Source organism: Hypanus sabinus, unplaced genomic scaffold (assembly GCF_030144855.1).
Source record: "Hypanus sabinus isolate sHypSab1 unplaced genomic scaffold, sHypSab1.hap1 scaffold_711, whole genome shotgun sequence".
In the NCBI taxonomy this organism is placed as follows: domain Eukaryota; kingdom Metazoa; phylum Chordata; class Chondrichthyes; order Myliobatiformes; family Dasyatidae; genus Hypanus; species Hypanus sabinus.
The window spans coordinates 138,637-152,921 of NW_026781563.1; the positions used below are offsets into that span (position 1 = coordinate 138,637).

Below are 14,285 nucleotides of genomic sequence, written 5' to 3' on the forward strand. Positions count from 1 at the left end.
GTGGGAAGATGTGCTTGGAGGCTGTGGAAGTGAGCGAGGCCCTCAATGAATACTTATTTAACCATATATCCAGATAACAATTACAGCACGGAAACAGGCCATCTCGGATCTTCCAGTCCGTGCTGAAAGCTTACTCTCACCTACTCCCACCGACCTGCATTCAGCCCATAACCTTCCATTCCTTTCCTGTCCATATACCTATACAATTTTAATTCAAGTGATAATATAGAACCTGCCTCTAACTCTTCTACTGAAAACTCGTTACACACAGTTACCACTCTTTGAGTAAAGAAGTTGCCCCTCTTGTTACCCCTAAACTTTTGTCCCTTATTTCAAAACTGATGTCGTCTTCTTTGAATCTCCGATTCTCAGTGGAAAAAGCCGATCCATGTCAACTCTATCTATACCACCCATAATTTTAAATACCTTTATCAATACCCCCTCAACTTTCTACACTCCAAAGAATAAAGACCTAACTTACTCCAAATTCCAACTTACACCAATGCCTTGTAGAATTGTAACATTACTTCCCAATTCCTATACTCATTGCTGCGATTTATAAGGCCAGCATACCAAAAGCTTTCATCACCACCCTATCCACATGAGATTCTGCCTTCAGGGAACTATGCCCCATTATTCCTACAGTATTCCTCAATGCCCTACCATTTACCATATATGTCCTATTTGGATTATTCCTACCAAAATGTAGCAACTCACACTTATCAGCATTAAACTCCATCTGCCATCTTTCAGCCCACTCGTCTAATTGGCCTAAGTCTCTCTGCAAGCTTTGGGAACCTACTTCATTAACCACAATGCCACTTATCATAGTACCAGTACTTACTAATCCTAATTTACTGACGGGATGCGAGCAGTAGGGAGGAGTTTGGGCCTCAAATAAAATGTTGAATCAGCCATGATGAACTGCCGGAGCAGACTCAATGGACCGAACAGCCTCTTTCTGCTGCGCTGTCGTTGGGTCTTATAGCTCTCCACCCCGGTGTTTATCAATCATCCAGACCTTCAATATAATCATAAAAAATCTTTACTTCCACCGGACACCGAGATGGGATCCAAACAATTACAATCTACCAGAACAGAATAAAAGAAACAGATATATATCGATGTATTCACCTGAAGTAACGTATTTTGAAAATCGTGCAGGATAGGGCTGTACAGCCGTCGCATGAAACGTTTATTTCTGATTCTAGAACAGTTCCTAATCTTGATATAAAGTGTGGAAAAATCCCAGCATATGAACACAACCTCAGGGATACAAACACAAGCATTGCGAGAAGAAGTTTATCACTGAGCTACTGATTTCTTGATCACTGATACAAACCGCAGGCTATAGTCTGGTTGGAAATGAAAAGCCGGAAAAAATATTAACAATGTTCTATTTCCTTGTGGGCATATTTCCAAGTAGTGGCCTTCACCCTTCATTTCAAACAATGAGCAGAGGAATATTTGGCTGGTTTAGGAGTTGTGGGTTAGGAATAAGGTTAATTCCTGATGAAAGCTCTCGGCTCGAAATGTCGACTGTTTACTGTTTTGTGCTGTTCTGTGCTTCTTCAGAGTTTTGTGAGTGTTGCTCGGGGTTTCTGAATCAGAAGATCTTCCTAAGTGCAGGACGTCGCCGGTTGCGTTTCTGTGAAACTCAGAGCTCCTTGTCTCTGTGCAAGCGGCAGCCTTGTATGTGGCCAGGTTCCCCCACGTACGCATTTCTCAGAACAGGGTGCAGCCTTTCTGCTGAAATCAGGTTCAACCGGTTGGACAGTCGCCGCCCACATGCAGATGTGAGCAAAGATAGCATGATGTTATGTTTAAACATTTCTGTTTTCAGCAGACTCCATGACACAATGGAATATGAAATATGATGCAAGGCAATTCTTACAGTTGCTTCCCAACTTTCTGCGAGTCTTACACCATTTCTTCAAATAAATCAGTCGGAGACATTCTCCTTTCTAAACACCATGATCATTCGGTGTCCTTTCTTCTTATAGAGAGAGTGACAGCGACCGGTGACTGGACCCCGCCCCTGGCAATTTGAGACCTGTGCAGAGAAGATGGTTTGCGATGAACTGGAAGGGGTCTAATACCCTAGTGGGAACGTTTGTTTATGGTGTACGGGATGGTGTTGGGGGTTTAAACCGGAGTGGAAGGGGGTTGATATTCGGAGAGCCAGAACTGATACTGGAGAGTTGTCGCAGCTAGATGTTGTTTAGATCTTTGTCAAATGGTTGAGCACAGTTCGACTAATGTTCGACTGGGCTGCGGATAGTTCGATGCTAGAAGCATAGTGGAAAAGTTTAGGAGGCACAGGAGCGGGCTTGAACTTGATTTAAAGGGGAAGGGGAACAGGAGCGTTACAGCAGATAGTGAGGTGGAGGAGGATTCAGGTCATGCCAGTACTGCAAGTATAGTGCATGGAGTAAAGTCGGATCTAACATATGGAGAGACTTTGAGCAAAGAGAAACAGAATAAAGGGTACAAAGGTCGTAATGTAGAAGGGCTAAAGTGTGTGTACTTCAATGCAAGAAGCATCAGGAACAAAGGTGATGAACTGTGAGCTTGGATACGTACATGGAATTATGATGTAGTGGCCATTACAGAGACTTGGCTGGCACCAGGGCAGGAATGGATTCTCAATATTCCTGGATTTCAGTGCTTTCAAAGGGATGGGGGGAGGGAAGGGGAAGACGGGTGGCATTACTGGTCAGGGATACTATCACAGCTATAGAAAGGGTGGGTTATGTAGAAGGATCCTCTTTTGAGTCAGTATGTGTGAAATCAGGTACCGGACGGGAGCAGTTACACGACTGGGGGTATTCTACAGGCCCGCTGGTAGCGGCAGAGATACCGAGGAGCAGATTGGGAGGCAGATTTTGGAAAGGTGCGAAAATAACAGGGTGGTTATCATGGGTGACTTTAAATTACTTATTATTGATTGGCATCTGATTAGTTCCAATGATTTTGACGGAGCAGAGTTTGTTAAGTGTGTCCAGGATGGATTCCTGTCACAGTATGTTGGCAGGGCGACGTAGAGTAATGCCATACCAGATCTAGTGTTCGGTAAAGAACCGGATCAGGTCAGAGATCTGTATGTGGGTGAGCATCTGGGGGACAGTGATCTCCGTTCCCTGGCCTTTAGCATTATAATGGAAAAGGATAGAATCAAGCAGGACAGGAACATTTTTAGTTGGGGAAGGGCAAATTATGAGGCTATAAGTGAATTAGGATGATTTTTATATGCGGGGAAATGTACTATGGACATGTGGTCGATGTTTAGAGATGTCTTGCAGGATGCTAAGGATAAACCTGTCCCAGTGAGGAAGATAAAGAATGGTAGGGTGAAGGAACCACAGGTGACAATTGAGGTGGAGAATCTACTCAGATGGAAGAAGGCAGCATACGTGAGGATTCGGAAGCAAGGATCAGATGACTCTATTGAGGAATATAGGGTAGCTGGAAAGGAGCTTAAGAAGGAGCTGAGGAGAGGAACAAGGGGCATGAGAAGGCCTTGGGGAGTAGGGTAAAGATAAACCCCAAGGCATTCTTCAATTATGTGAAGAACCAAAGGTTGACAGGAGTGAAGATAGGACCGATTAGAGATAAAGGTGGGAAGATCTGCTTGGAGGCTGTAGAAGTGAGCGAGGCCCGCAATGAATACTTATTTAACCATATATCCAGATAACAATTACAGCACGGAAACAGGCCATCTCGGACCTTCCAGTCCGTGCCGAAAGCTTACTCTCACCTACTCCCACCGACCTGCATTCAGCCAATAACCATCCATTCCTTTCCTGTCCATATACCTATACAATTTTACTTCAAGTGACAATATAGGACCTGCCTCTAACTCTTCTACTGGAAGCTCGTTACACACAGTTACCACTCTTTGAGTAAAGAAGTTGCCCCTCTTGTTACCCCTAAACTTTTGTCCCTTATTTCAAAACTGATGTCGTCTTCTTTGAATCTCCCCGATTCTCAGTGGAAAAAGCCTATCCACGTCAACTCTATCTATACCCCCCATAATTTTAAATACCTTTATCAATACCCCCTCAACTTTCTACACTCCAAAGAATAAAGACCTAACTTACTCCAAATCCCAACTTACACCAATGCCTTGTAGAATTGTAACATTACATCCCAATTCCTATACTCATTGCTGTGATTTATAAGGCCAGCATACCTAAAGCTTTCATCACCACCGTATCCACATGAGATTCTACCTTCAGGGAACTATGCCCCATCATTCCTAGATCACTCAGTTCTACAGTATTCCTCAATGCCCTACCATTTACCATATATGTCCTATTTGGATTATTCCTACCAAAATGTAGCAACTCACACTTATCAGCATTAAACTCCATCTGCCATCTTTCAGCCCACTCGTCTAACTGGCCTAAATCTCTCTGCAAGCTTTGGGAACCTACTTCATTAACCACAATGCCACCTATCATAGTGCCAGTACTTACTAATCCTAATTTACTGATGGGATGCGAGCAGTAGGGAGGAGTTTGGGCCTCAAACAAAATGTTGAATCAGCCATGATGAACTGGCGGAGCAGACTCAATGGACCAAACAGCCTCTTTCTGCTGCGCTGTCGTTGGGTCTTATAGCTCTCCACCCCGGTGTTTATCAATCATCCAGACCTTCAATATAATCATAAAAAATCTTTACTTCCACCGGACACCGATATGGGATCCAAACAATTACAATCTACCAGAACAGAATAAAAGAAACAGATATATATCGATGTATTCACCTGAAATAACGTATTTTGAAAATCGTGCAGGATAGGGCTGTACAGCCCCCGCATGAAACGTTTATTTCTGATTCTAGAACAGTTCCTAATCTTGATATAAAGTGTGGAAAAATTCCTGCATGTGAACACAACCTCAGGGATACAAACACCAGCATGGCAAGAAGAAGTTTATCACTGAGCTAATGAATTCTTGATCACTGATACAACCCGCAGGCTATAGTCTGGTTGGAAATGAAAAGCCGGAAAAAATATTAACAATGTTCTATTTCCTTGTGGGCATATTTCCAAGTAGTGGCCTTCACCCTTCATTTCAAACAACGAGCTGAGGAATATTTGGCTGGTTTAGGAGTTGTGGGTTAGGGATAAGGTTAATTACTGATGAAAGGTCTCGGCCCAAAATGTCGACTGTTTACTGTTTTGTGCTGCTCTGTGTTTCTTCAGAGTTTTGTGTGTGTTGCTCTGGGTTTCCGAATCAGAAGATCTTCCTAAGTGCAGAACGTTGCCGGTTGCGTTTCTGTGAAACTCAGAGCTCCTTGTCTCTGTGCAAGCTCTGGCCCTGAATTTTGGCCAGGTTCCCCCACGTACGCATTTCTCAGAACAGGGTGAGGCCTTTCTGCTGAAATCAGGTTCAACCGGTTGGACAGTCGCCGCCCACCTGCAGATGTGTGCAAAGATAGCATGAAGTTATGTTTAACCATTTCTGTTTTCAGCAGACTCCATGACAGAATGGAATATAAAATTTGATGCAAGGCAATTCTTACAGTTGCTTCCCAACTTTCTGCGAGTCTTACGCCATTTCTTCAAATAAATCAGTCGGAGACATTCTCCTTTCTAAACACCATGATCATTCGGTGTCCTTTCTTCTTATAGAGAGAGTGACAGCGACCGGTGACTGGACCCCGCCCCTGGCAATTTGAGACCTGTGCAGAGAAGATGGTTTGCGATGAACTGGAAGGGGTCTAATACCCTAGTGGGAACGTTTGCTTATGGTGTACGGGATGGTGTTGGGGGTTTAAACCGGAGTGGAAGGGGGTTGATATTCGGAGAGCCAGAACTGATACTGGAGAGTTGTCGCAGCTAGATGTTGTTTAGATCTTTGTCAAATGGTTGAGCACAGTTCGACTAATGTTCGACTGGGCTGCGGATAGTTCGATGCTAGAAGCATAGTGGAAAAGTTTAGGAGGCACAGGAGCGGGCTTGAACTTGATTTAAAGGGGAAGGGGAACAGGAGCGTTACAGCAGATAGTGAGGTGGAGGAGGATTCAGGTCATGCCAGTACTGCAAGTATAGTGCATGGAGTAAAGTCGGATCTAACATATGGAGAGACTTTGAGCAAAGAGAAACAGAATAAAGGGACCAAAGGTCGTAATGTAGAAGGGCTAAAGTGTGTGTACTTCAATGCAAGAAGCATCAGGAACAAAGGTGATGAACTGTGAGCTTGGATACGTACATGGAATTATGATGTAGTGGCCATTACAGAGACTTGGCTGGCACCAGGGCAGGAATGGATTCTCAATATTCCTGGATTTCAGTGCTTTCAAAGGGATGGGGGGGGGGAAGGGGAAGATGGGTGGCATTACTGGTCAGGGATACTATCACAGCTATAGAAAGGGTGGGTTATGTAGAAGGATCCTCTTTTGAGTCAGTATGTGTGAAATCAGGAACCGGACGGGAGCAGTTACACGACTGGGGGTATTCTACAGGCCCGCTGGTAGCGGCAGAGATACCGAGGAGCAGATTGGGAGGCAGATTTTGGAAAGGTGCGAAAATAAGAGGGTGGTTATCATGGGTGACTTTAAATTACTTATTAATGATTGGCATCTGATTAGTTCCAATGCTTTAGACGGAGCAGAGTTTGTTAAGTGTGTCCAGGATGGATTCCTGTCACAGTAGGTTGGCAGGGCGACGTAGAGTAATGCCATACCAGATCTAGTGTTCGGTAAAGAACCGGATCAGGTCAGAGATCTGTATGTGGGTGAGCATCTGGGGGACAGTGATCTCCGTTCCCTGGCCTTTAGCATTATAATGGAAAAGGATAGAATCAAACAGGACAGGAACATTTTTAGTTGGGGAAGGGCAAATTATGAGGCTATAAGTGAATTAGGATGATTTTTATTTGCAGGGAGATGTACGATGGACATGTGGTCGATATTTAGAGATGTCTTGCAGGATGTTAAGGATAAACCTGTCCCAGTGAGGAAGATAAAGAATGATAGGGTGAAGGAACCACAGGTGACAATTGAGGTGGAGAATCTACTCAGATGGAAGAAGGCAGCATACGTGAGGATTCGGAAGCAAGGATCAGATGACTCTATTGAGGAATATAGGGTAGCTGGAAAGGAGCTTAAGAAGGAGCTGAGGAGAGGAACAAGGGGCATGAGAAGGCCTTGGGGAGTAGGGTAAAGAAAAACACCAAGGGATTCATCAATTATGTGAAGAACCAAAGGTTGACAGGAGTGAAGATAGGACCGATTAGAGATAAAGGTGGGAAGATGTGCTTGGAGGCTGTGGAAGTGAGCGAGGCCCTCAATGAATACTTATTTAACCATATATCCAGATAACAATTACAGCACGGAAACAGGCCATCTCGGACCTTCCAGTCCGTGCCGAAAGCTTACTCTCACCTACTCCCACCGACCTGCATTCAGCCAATAACCATCCATTCCTTTCCTGTCCATATACCTATACAATTTTACTTCAAGTGACAATATAGGACCTGCCTCTAACTCTTCTACTGGAAGCTCGTTACACACAGTTACCACTCTTTGAGTAAAGAAGTTGCCCCTCTTGTTACCCCTAAACTTTTGTCCCTTATTTCAAAACTGATGTCGTCTTCTTTGAATCTCCCCGATTCTCAGTGGAAAAAGCCGATCCACGTCAACTCTATCTATACCCCCCATAATTTTAAATACCTTTATCAATACCCCCTCAACTTTCTACACTCCAAAGAATAAAGACCTAACTTACTCCAAATCCCAACTTACACCAATGCCTTGTAGAATTGTAACATTACATCCCAATTCCTATACTCATTGCTGTGATTTATAAGGCCAGCATACCTAAAGCTTTCGTCACCACCCTATCAACATGAGATTCTACCTTCAGGGAACTATGCCCCATTATTCTTAGATCACTCAGTTCTACAGTATTCCTCAATGCCCTACCATTTACCAGATATGTCCTATTTGGATTATTCCTACCAAAATGTAGCAACTCACACTTATCAGCATTAAACGCCATCTGCCATCTTTCAGCCCACTCGTCTAACTGGCCTAAATCTCTCTGCAAGCTTTGGGAACCTACTTCATTAACCACAATGCCACCTATCTTAGTACCAGTACTTACTAATCCTAATTTACTGACGGGATGCGAGCAGTAGGGAGGAGTTTGGGCCTCAAATAAAATGTTGAATCAGCCATGATGAACTGCCGGAGCAGACTCAATGGACCAAACAGCCTCTTTCTGCTGCGCTGTCGTTGGGTCTTATAGCTCTCCACCCCGGTGTTTATCAATCATCCAGACCTTCAATATAATCATAAAAAATCTTTACTTCCACCGGACACCGAGATGGGATCCAAACAATTACAATCTACCAGAACAGAATAAAAGAAACAGATATATATCGATGTATTCACCTGAAGTAACGTATTTTGAAAATCGTGCAGGATAGGGCTGTACAGCCGTCGCATGAAACGTTTATTTCTGATTCTAGAACAGTTCCTAATCTTGATATAAAGTGTGGAAAAATCCCAGCATATGAACACAACCTCAGGGATACAAACACAAGCATTGCGAGAAGAAGTTTATCACTGAGCTACTGATTTCTTGATCACTGATACAAACCGCAGGCTATAGTCTGGTTGGAAATGAAAAGCCGGAAAAAATATTAACAATGTTCTATTTCCTTGTGGGCATATTTCCAAGTAGTGGCCTTCACCCTTCATTTCAAACAATGAGCAGAGGAATATTTGGCTGGTTTAGGAGTTGTGGGTTAGGAATAAGGTTAATTCCTGATGAAAGCTCTCGGCTCGAAATGTCGACTGTTTACTGTTTTGTGCTGTTCTGTGCTTCTTCAGAGTTTTGTGAGTGTTGCTCGGGGTTTCTGAATCAGAAGATCTACCTAAGTGCAGGACGTCGCCGGTTGAGTTTCTGTGAAACTCAGAGCTCCTTGTCTCTGTGCAAGCTGCGGCCCTGTATGTTGGCCAGGTTCCTCCACGTACGCATTTCTCAGAACAGGGAGCGGCCTTTCTGCTGAAATCCGGTTCAACCGTTTGGACAGTCGTCGCCCACCTGCAGATGTGAGCCAAGATAGCATGATGTTATGTTTAACCATTTCTGTTTTCAGCAGACTCCATGACACAATGGAATATGAAATATGATGCAAGGCAATTCTTACAGTTGTTTCCTAACTGTCTGCGAGTCTTAAACCATTTCTTCAAATAAATCAGTCGGAGACATTCTCCTTTCTAAACACCATGATCATTCAGTGTCCGTTCCTCTTATAGAGAGAGTGACAGCGAACGGTGACTGGACCCCGCCCCTGGCAATTTGAGACCTGAGTAGAAAAGATGGTTTGCGATGAACTGGAAGGGGTCTAATACCCTTGTGGGAAAGTTTGCTTGTGGCATACGGGATGGGGTTGGGGGTTTAAACCGGAGTGGAAGGGAGTTGATATACGGAGAGCCAGAACTGATACTGGAGAGCTGTCGCAGCTAGATGTTGTTTAGACCTTTGTCAAATGGTTGAGCACAGTTCGACTAATGTTCGACTGGGCTGCGGATAGTTCGATGCTAGAAGCGTAGTGGAAAAGTTTAGGAGGCACAGGAGCGGGCTTGTACTTGATTTGAAGGGGGAGGGGAACAGGAGCGTTACAGCAGATAGTGAGGTGGAGGAGGATTCAGGTCATGCGAGTACTGCAAGTATAGTGCATGGAGTAAAGTCAGATCTAACATATAGAGAGGCTTTGAGCAAAGAGAAACAGAATAAAGGGTACAAAGGTAGTAACGTAGAAGGGCTAAAGTGTGTGTACTTCAATGCAAGAAGCATCAGGAACAAAGGTGATGAACTGAGAGCTTGGATACGTACATGGAATTATGATGTTGTGGCCATTACAGAGACTTGGCTGGCACCAGGGCAGGAATGGATTCTCAATATTCTTGGATTTCAGTGCTTTCAAAGGGATAGAGAGGGGGGAAGGGGAAGATGGGTGGCATTACTGGTCAGGGATACTATCACAGCTATAGAAAGGGTGGGTTATGTAGAAGGATCCTCATTTGAGTCAGTATGTGTGAAATCAGGAACCGGACGGGAGCAGTTACACGACTGGGGGTATTCTACAGGCCCGCTGGTAGCGGCAGAGATACCGAGGAGCAGATTGGGAGGCAGATTTTGGAAAGGTGCGAAAATAACAGGGTGGTTATCATGGGTGACTTTAACTTCCCTAATACTGATTGGCACCTGATTAGTTCCAATGATTTTGACGGAGCAGAGTTTGTTAAGTGTGTCCAGGATGGATTCCTGTCACGGTATGTTGACAGGGCGACGTAGCGTAATGCCATACCAGATCTAGTGTTAGGTAACGAACCGGATCAGGTCACTGATCTGTAGGTGGGTGAGCATCTGGGGGACAGTGATCACCGTTCCCTGGCCTTTAGCATTATAATGGAAAAGGATAGAATCAAACAGGACAGGAACATTTTTAGTTGGGGAAGGGCAAATTATGAGGCTATAAGTCTAGAACTTGCGGCTGTGAATTGGGATGATTGTTTTTACAGGGAAATATACTATGGACATGTGGTCAATGTTTAGAGATCTCTTGCAGGATGTTAAGGATAAACCTGTCCCAGTGAGGAAGATAAAGAATGGTAGGGTGAAGGAACCACAGGTGACAATTGAGGTGGAGAATCTACTCAGATGGAAGAAGGCAGCATACGTGAGGTTCAGGACGCAAGGATCAGATGACTCTATTGAGGAATATAGGGTAGCTGGAAAGGAGCTTAAGAAGGAGCTGAGGAGAGGAACAAGGGGCATGAGAAGGTCTTGGGGAGTAGGGCAAATATAAACACCAAGGCATTCATCAATTATGTGAAGAACCAAAGGTTGACAGGAGTGAAGAAAGGACCGATTAGAGATAAAGGTGGGAAGATGTGCTTGGAGGCTGTGGAAGTGAGCGAGGCCCTCAATGAATACATACTTAACCATATATCCAGATAACAATTACAGCACGTACATGGAATTATGATGTAGTGGCCATTAGGGTGTCACACTGTCCCACTCTCTCCTCACGGCCCGTGTCAGTCACCGAACTAATCACACTGTCCCACTCTCTCCTCACGGCCCGTGTCAGTCCCCGAACTAATCACACTGTCCCACTCTCTCCTCACGGCCCGTGTCAGTCCCTGAACTAATCACACTGTCCAACTCTCTCCCGACGGCCCGTGTCAGCCCCCGAACTAATCACACTGTCCCACTCTCTCCTCACGGCCCGTGTCAGTCCCTGAACTAATCACACTGTCCAACTCTCTCCCCACGGCGCGTGTCAGTCCCTGAACTAATCACATTGTCCCACTCTCTCCGACGGCCGGTGTCAGTCCCTGAACTAATCACATTGTCCCACTCTCTCCTCACGGCCCGTGTCAGCCCCTGAACTAATCACACTGTCCAACTCTCTCCTCACGGCCCGTGTCAGTCCCTGAACTAATCACACTGTCTAACTCTCTCCTCATGGCCCGTGTCAGTCCCCGAACTAATCACACTGTCCAACTCTCTGCCCACGGCCCGTGTCAGTCCCTGAACTAATCACACCGTCCAACTCTCTCCTCACGGCCCGTGTCAGTCCCTGACCTAATCACACTGTCTAACTCTCTCCTCACGGCCCCGTGTCCGTCCCCGAACTAATCAGACTGTCCAACTCTCTCCTCACGGCCCGTGTCAGTCCCCGAACTAATCACACTGTCCAACTCTCTCCTCACGGCCCGTGTCAGTCCCCGAACTAATCACACTGTTCCACTCTCTCCCCACGGCCCGTGTCAGTCCCTGAACTAATCACACTGTCCAACTCTCTCCTCACGGCCCGTGTCAGTCCCCGAACTAATCACACTGCCCAACTCTATCCTCACGGCCCGTGTCAGTCCCCGAACTAATCACACTGTCCAACTCTTTACCCACAGATCCTGTCAGTCCCGAATTAATCACACTGTTCAACTCCCTCCTCACGGCCCGTGTCAGTCACCGAACTAATCACACTGTCCAACTCTCTACCCACGGATCCTGTCAGTCCCGAATTAATCACACTGTCCAACTCCCTCCTCACGGCCCGTGTCAGTCCCTGAACTAATCACACTGTCCCACACTCTCCTCACGGCCCGTGTCAGTCACCGAACTAATCACAATGTCCCACTCTCTCCTCACGGCCCGTGTCAGTCACCGAACTAATCACACTGTCCAACTCTCTCCCCACGGCCCGTGTCAGTCCCTGAACTAATCACACTGCCCAACTCTCTCCTCACGGCCCGAGTCAGTCCCTGAACTAATCACACTGTCCAACTCTCTCCCCACGGCCCGTGTCAGTCCCTGAACTAATAACAGTGTCCAACTCTCTCCACACGTCCCGTGTCAGTCCCTGAACTAATCACACTGTCCAACTCCCTTCCCACGGCCCGTGTCAGTCCCCGAACTAATCACATTGTCCCACTCTCCCCTCACGACCCGTGTCGGTCCCCGAACTAATCACACTGTCCAACTCTCTCCTCACGGCCCGTGTCAGTCCATGAACTAATCACACTGTCTAACTCTGTCCTCATGGCCCGTGTCAGTCCCCGAACTAATCACACTGTCCCACTGTCTCCCCAAGGCCAGTGTCAGTCCCTGAACTAATCACACTGTCCAACTCCCTCCTCACGGCCCGTGTCAGACCCTGAACTAATCACACTGTCCCACTCTCTCCTCAGGGCCCGTGTCAGACCCTGAACTAATCACACTGTCCCACTCTCTCCTCAGGGCCCGTGTCAGACCCTGAACTAATCACACTGTCCCACTCTCTCCTCACGGCCCGTGTCAGTCCCTGAACTAATCACACTGCCCAACTCTCTCCTCACGGCCCGTGTCAGTCCCTGAACTAATCACACAGTCCCACTCTCTCCTCACGGCCCGTGTCAGTCCCCGAACTAATCACACTGTCCAACTCTCTCCTCACGGCCCGTGTCAGTCCATGAACTAATCACACTGTCTAACTCTGTCCTCATGGCCCGTGTCAGTCCCCGAACTAATCACACTGTCCCACTGTCTCCCCAAGGCCAGTGTCAGTCCCTGAACTAATCACACTGTCCAACTCCCTCCTCACGGCCCGTGTCAGACACTGAACTAATCACACTGTCCCACTCTCTCCTCAGGGCCCGTGTCAGACCCTGAACTAATCACACTGTCCCACTCTCTCCTCAGGGCCCGTGTCAGACCCTGAACTAATCACACTGTCCCACTCTCTCCTCACGGCCCGTGTCAGTCCCTGAACTAATCACACTGCCCAACTCTCTCCTCACGGCCCGTGTCAGTCCCTGAACTAATCACACAGTCCCACTCTCTCCTCACGGCCCGTGTCAGTCCCTGAACTAATCACACTGTCCAACTCCCTCCTCACGGCCCGTGTCAGTCCCTGAACTAATCACACTGTCCAACTCTCTCCTCACGGCCCGTGTCAGTCCCTGAACTAATCACAATGCCCAACTCTCTCCTCACGGCCCGTGTCAGTCCCTGAACTAATCACACTGTCCCACTCTCTCCTCACGGCCCGTGTCAGTCCCTGAACTAATCACAATGCCCAACTCTCTCCTCACGGCCCGTGTCAGTCCCTGAACTAATCACACTGTCCAACTCTCTCCTCACGGCCTGTGTCAGTCACCGAACTAATCACAGTGTCCAACTCTCTCCTCACGGCCCGTGTCAGTCCCCGAACTAATCACACTGTCCAACTGTCTCCTCACGGCCCGTGTCAGTCCCCGAACTAATCACACTGTCCAACTCTCTCCTCACGGCCCGGGTCAGTCCCTGAACTAATCACACTGTCCCACTGTCTCCTCAGGGCCCGTGTCAGACCCTGAACTAATCACACTGTCCCACTCTCTCCTCACGGCCCGTGTCAGTCCCTGAACTAATCACACTGTCCAACTCTCTCCTCACGGCCCGTGTCAGTCCCTGAACTAATCACACTGTCCAACTCTCTCCTCACGGCCCGTGTCAGTCCCTGAACTAATCACACTGTCCAACTCTCTCCTCACGGCCCGTGTCAGTCCCTGAACTAATCACACTGTCCAACTCTCTCCTCACGGCCCGTGTCAGTCACCGAACTAATCACACTGTCCAACTCTCTCCTCACGGCCCGTGTCAGTCCCCGAACTAATCACACTGTCCAACTCTCTCCTCAGGGCCCGTGTCAGTCCCCGAACTAATCACACTGTCCAACTCTCTCCTCACGGCCCGTGTCAGTCCCCGAACTAATCACACTGTCCAACTCTCTCCTCAC

At 46.9% G+C, this 14,285-nt stretch overlaps 1 long non-coding RNA gene across 1 annotated transcript; it reads right to left on the reverse strand.

Moving 5' to 3' along the window:
• Positions 1 to 5,087: 5,087 nt before the first annotated feature.
• LOC132389934 (uncharacterized) lies at positions 5,088 to 11,220 on the reverse strand. Its single transcript, XR_009510730.1, has 4 exons — positions 9,165 to 11,220; positions 8,404 to 9,058; positions 8,114 to 8,290; positions 5,088 to 5,423 (listed from the first exon to the last, which is right to left on the reverse strand). It is a non-coding gene; the product is annotated as an uncharacterized LOC132389934 (long non-coding RNA).
• Between the last annotated feature and the right edge of the window lie 3,065 nt (positions 11,221 to 14,285).